The 6103-nt window shown below is 44.1% G+C and overlaps 1 pseudogene; it reads right to left on the bottom strand.

Moving 5' to 3' along the window:
* Window positions 1-1682: 1682 nt before the first annotated feature.
* LOC146450150 (uncharacterized) lies at window positions 1683-5134 on the bottom strand (annotated as a pseudogene).
* Between the last annotated feature and the right edge of the window lie 969 nt (window positions 5135-6103).

The raw sequence follows: 6103 nt of genomic DNA, 5'->3' as shown, positions 1-6103 counted from the left end.
CTGGAAGTGGTGGCGGTTACAAGAAGGATCGCGCAGCGCAACAAATAGTTACAAGATGCTTTAAGTTTCTAAGATTTTGCTGTGAAGACGAGGAAGAGTTGACTTTTGACGTGGTGGACTTTAGTTTATGTTCTCCAAATTGGTTGTTCAAGTTTATCGACTACTTACAAGACGAATGCAAGCTCGGCCATGGTGGGCGTTTAGGCTACATAGACGCTATTTCTGAAATGATCGACTTCAGAAAACTTCATGGCGCATCAGAGGCAGTCTTTCAAAAGTTCTCTGCAACAGAGTTGTACCTCAAAAGAGCGCGAAAGACAGTTGCAAAGATGATGCGATTGCAGTGGACACAAGATTTAGACATTGAAACACTGGAAGCAAGAGGCCACTGGGCAACAATGGAGGAGCTGTTGGAGGTCGTGAAATTCCATCTGCCGCGCTACGAAAATACCGTGAAGATCTGCAAATCGAGTCCAGCTCAAGTTAACCCCTCGGACTTGACATTTGCCACGAAATTCGTAGCCATGTATCTGTTCATCAAAGTGAAGGGGTCACGTCCTATGACTTATCAATATTTGACGGTGGACATGATTGATACAGCGAAGGAAAAGGGTGGATTCATTGATCAGAAAACGTTCAAGACTGCTGGAAAGTATGGATTTGATTCTTTGATTCTTTCCGACGCAAGCATGCAAGTGCTCAATTAATGGCTACATCTCGTACGTTAGACCTTTGCTTAAACTCAAGTGTGATTTCGTTCTCGTCAACAGAAATGGAGGCCAGCACGGTAAAATGGGCGAGATCATGAGCAAACTGGTGTTTGATGCAATTGGAAAGTACATCCATCCCACGCGTTATCGCCAAATTGTTGAAACGCAGAGCCTCAATCAGCTCACCAGCGAAGAGCAGAGGATTTTGTCGGAAGACCAAAAACACAGCTCTGCCGTTGCTAAAGTTCACTATCAAAAACAACGATCCCGAGAAGTTGCTTTGAAGGGTCACGAGTGCCTACAGAAACTTCAAGGCGCCAAGGGGTCAGAAGTGGACGAGGACGTCAACGCAAGACTCGGCGATTCAACCTCCAACGCCGGGCCTTCTGTTGAACCAGTGAAAAATGTCAACACCTCCCCCAAAAAGGACGCCCTGCCTAAAAGAATCTTGCGCTCTCAGAGGAACATTCGTCATGTTTTGAAATTCACAGCAGAAGAGGACTATTTTCTAAAGGAAGGAATAACTAAGCACGGATTTGGACAGTGGACAGCGATATTGAGAGATCTAGATTTCAGGTTTCAGGAGGGTAGAACTGCCGATTCTCTTAAGAAAAGGGCTGCCACGAAAATTCCGTTGAGTGAATAAAACAACAACAAAAACACTGCAAATGTAGTCAACGACGCAATCTTCATTTTAATTCTCTCTCTTTTTTTTTTTGAATGGCCATTTTCTATCACCATTCCCAAACACACTGATGTATATAATGTAATAATAATTTTATTAAGGCGACCTATCCTAACCGTACATGTTCCAGTTCCAACCGTGTGTGTAATTACCCCAAAACAAACTCTAGGTAATGTTGAACAAACTGGAGCATTCATTTTACATTTTCTCTGTGTTTCAGTGTTTCTCTAATTCTGCTGCTGGATAAAATAGCTCATAATTGTTTTGCGTGGCTTCTTGTTCCTGACTTAAGTTCGTTCTCCAGACTTGGGTCTTTTTTGCGAAGTACTGGTCCGCATGAGGTCCTGTGAAATGGCAAGATCGTGCATGGAAGACGGAGTTGGTGCAGTTGCATCGCAGGGGCTTAGCTGCGAACTCGGGGTGGGCGTGATGAACATTTCCTCGTCACTGCTCTCTCCACACTGAGGTGGAACATCCTGCGATACAGCTGTGTTGCTTCTGTAGCCCGAGGAAGATGCTTCGTTGCCATCTCCTCCGGTCCGGATCGACTCGCACACATCCTCTGCAACGGGCAGGCACTGGAAAAGGTTGGTGACGAGATGTCTTTGGTCTTTTTTCAATAGGCCTTGTGACACGCACCATCGTCTGCGTTGTTCTAGGGCGAACTCGCAATTCAGCGTACCAAGATTACAGTGGAAGTTCTTTAGTTTATCTTTCAAAACTTCTCGGAAGGCCTTCATGGATGCTCTATTTTCCTGGTCAAGGTTTGAGCCGTTCAGTGTAACTGTGCATTCCTGCAACTCTTCTTCAGTTCGCACCAACCATTGGGTCTCGAATGCCTCCACTGCTTGCTGCATCTTTCTCTTTATCTCGGCTCGGAGAGCCTCGCGCTTGTGCACCTCCAGGTCGTTGGTAATCTGGCTAGGCATGGACGCCGACGGATCTCTGGGGAGCAGTGCGGCGTGTTCTCTGGTGACACCTCTCGACATGAGTGATTGCTGCCTATTTTTGTAAATGTTCCCTTCCGCCTGCTTCGCTCTTTCGAGTTCTTCGAGCCGCACTTGGAGTAGATGAGATACTTGTCGGTGTCGAAGGGAGCCCGTGGACGTTTGCTCGAGAGCGTGCCTCAAGTTTCTGACACCCAGGTCAGAGTCGTAGTCGTCGTGACTGCCGTCGTCGTCTGAACTGGCCATTTCGTCACCATCTTGGACGGTTTCTGGATCACATTCCTCATCCGCGAGCTCGAGTGTCCGCAGAGCGTCCTTCTCTTCTTCTTTGAGGATTCCATCCTCCTCTTGCGATTCTAAGACTGCTTCGTCACTACTGTCGGAGCTCTCGTCGCAGTCTCTTGACGTGCTTGCTTGTTTGGAGGCCCACAGGACGCACTCCATCGGGTGTTTGTGAAGCCACTCCGCGGCTTTTTTCTTTGCGTTTGGCAGACGTTTGAAGGTGTAGCATCTCAATCTTCTATCCATGGCAGGCTGGTCCTCTGGCTGAAATTCGAGCTTCTTTTGTGCAGTCAACAGCATCGGGCAACGGTTCAGGAACGATTTTGCTGTTTTTTACTTGACGTCGCACGCCGTGTAGCCACCCTGCGTCAGTATCTTCCAATCGTCCATGTCAAGTGTCGAGGGACAAGCTTCATCTATGAAGATGACCTCCGTGAAGCGATTAATCATCGCCTTGTTGAACACACGCTGTTTTGTTATCGTCGCCACGTTGCTGTGGTGGATCAAACCTAGGATAGGCTGAAACAAACTCGTTTTGCCACTGTTTGCAGCGCCGACCAGGCACGGTACCTTGTCTTTATGGCGTTTCTTGTTATGATTTAACAGCCTCAGGAAATCTTCGCAAAACAGTTGGACTTCGACTTTACTCAGGCTGTTTTCCAAAATCTCCTTGAAATATTTTGCTTCTGGCTCTTTGCTGGGATCATATGGCGAAAACGCTCGCGGAGTGATGTGGCCGATGTCCTTGTCGTTGATTGCGTTGTCCACGAAACGTCTATCCTTGATTGACCAGCATTGACCATCGTTCACTTCGATCAAGTTGTAATCGACGCAGAGGGGCCTAATTACTTCGCAGTACGGGTTGGAAAGGATTTCGATGACTTTTCTCATGTCCTTGAGTAGCCTGTCTTTAAATGTCTCGTTTGCTGCCAAGGTGTTGATGAATGCCTCCATTTCGCACTTGTACCAATAGCTGTACCTAGCTCTCTCGCACTTCTTATACACCTTTCCAACGTAAAGAGCGTATCCGAGCTTTTTCATGGCGATGCCGATGTCATTTATAAGGACAGTAAGTTTGTCAGACAGCCTTGCTTGTTCAATGCCGGTTTCCCTTGCCACCTGTGATGCAGAGTCGTCTCCTCGAAAACCGAATTGGTCGATGACCAACTTTGCGTCCGGTAGTTTCCCCATGGCCAGCGAAAGACTGGTCTGGAACGAGTGGTCGACCAGACAAATTCTCACGACGTTTTCGGCGCCACATCCCTCGATATCCTGTGAATTCGCCTCGCCCAAGAACTTCTCATACTCATCTTCAAAGCAATTTCGGTATGAGGATTGTACCAGCTCGGCCATGAAAGTGTTGTTGTGATCTTTTAGAACTTTGAATAGCTCTTTCATTGCGAGGCTTTCTTTCCCTTCGCGGCAGGGTACCTAAAAGAAATCAAAATGTACTCAATAACGTTTTACATTTAAGCAAGTCAAAAAAGCTGGCACAACAATATAAGTATGGGCAGATACATGGCAATAATAATAATAATAATAATAATAATAATAATAATAATAATAACAACAATAATAATAATAACAATAATAATAATGATGATCAACTTTATTTATAGAGGTTAGCACACAACAGTGATCACTGAAAAACTAGTGGCCCTCATATAAATATATACAGAATAAAAGTAGGCCTGTTAAATATTAAAATAAAACATTCACAAATAAGCAATGACAATAAAAACTAAAGATACGAGACACTAAAATATTAAAAAGCAAAGCATTGGATAAAGTCTAGCAGTAAAGACAAGAAAATTAATAATTAGATGATAAAATGGTCCAATTCATCATAACTGTCAATAATGCACTAACACGAGGCAACATGAACTTCGATCCACGTAGACACACTTATTCATGTTTGTATCTTCACCTATTCACTGCTTTTAAACGTTTAAAGTTGACCCTTTTAGTGTAGCTTATGAGTGTTGTACCTGATTTGTAAATACGTCCACGCTGCATTCCAGGAGGGCACGATGAATAGCAAGTGGACTGGTTGGAGCGCCATTTGGCGTGGTCAACGCGATCCAATAGTTAACGCCCGGGCACATCTTTTCGTTTATGATGGAAGCGTGATTTTTCGACCACTCCTGACTTGATGAACCCGCAAGTTGACTCACATCAGCACCCTCTTCAGCATCGTCGCTCTCCTCGTGTTCTTCGTTTTGTTTTTGTTTGCTCCTTGGTTTCTTTTGGCGTTGAGTAGTAATGGCGCTTAAAAAGAATGCTACATTCTTCATGCCTGAAAAATGGAGAAAACAGAATTTGTTACTAAGTGAGATCTGGTGGATTTCGTCCACCCAACAAGTGCTGAGAACGATGGAAATTACAAAAAACCGAACAAACCTTTCACTGCGCTGTCACAGGCATCTCTTGTTCGACACACGTTATTCCACGCTTTCTCGAAGCCATCCTCCTGAACCTTACAAACACATCTCACAGATAAAATGCTGCACTTTCCCAAAAATATAGGGCTTAAATAACCCAACGCTGCACTCTTAATCGTTCTGCTGTTAAGCTGCCTTGCAGGAAAACGTGATCTCTGCATCGTCAAATCGGACTGATTAAAGTGCTGAAACTTGTCCTGCTTTTATAGAGAAGGGACTTGTCAACTCCACGGGAATAATTACTGCATTCGAAAATTTACCCATCAAGGTATAAGCTTTTACATTCTCTATTGCTCGGACTGATAAACAGATAATCACCCACACCTCGTAATCAACAGCTAAAAGGCTGAAGCCAACAATGCTATCCAATCGGTTCCCAAATATTTCAGAAGAAAGTTTCAAAGGTGACTTCTCTCTCCAAAGACATTTCACCAGTTTTGCATGCAGATTACTTGCACGGAACAGGGATTTAATATCTGACCTGGCAATTAACAGCTACCTTGTACCGAACAATAAACCAACAGCGTGATGTTTCTAATAGTGTGTTCACAATCTCATTACTGGGCTGAATTCTCATGATAAAACACAAACACTCTGATGAGCTGATGTCATAATGAAACACGAAGCATAAAACTATTAGCGAAATTTGTCATCAAAAAAGCAGCGAGACTTGTTCCATGTGGTTTCCCATAGTCCAAAAAGAATGTGACAACTGGGCTGTATTCTCATGATAAAACACGAACATTCTGATGAGCTGATGTCATAATGAAACACGAAGCTTAAAACTATTAGCAAAATTTGTCATCAAAAAAGCAGCGAGACTTGTTCCATGTGGTTTCCCATAGTCCAAAAAGAATGTGACAACTGGGCTGTATTCTCATAATAAAACACACACATTCTGATGAGCTGGTGTCATAATGAAACACGAAGCATAAAACTATTAGCAAAATTTGTCATCAAAAAAGGCAGCGAGGCTTGTTCCATGTGGTTTCCCAGTCCAAAGAGAATGTGACAACTGGGCTGTATTCTCATGCTATA

This window comes from Pavona decussata, unplaced genomic scaffold (genome assembly GCF_977016875.1).
Source record: "Pavona decussata unplaced genomic scaffold, jaPavDecu1.1 SCAFFOLD_489, whole genome shotgun sequence".
NCBI classification, from domain to species: domain Eukaryota; kingdom Metazoa; phylum Cnidaria; class Anthozoa; order Scleractinia; family Agariciidae; genus Pavona; species Pavona decussata.
This window is presented reverse-complemented; position numbering and strand designations above follow the sequence as displayed.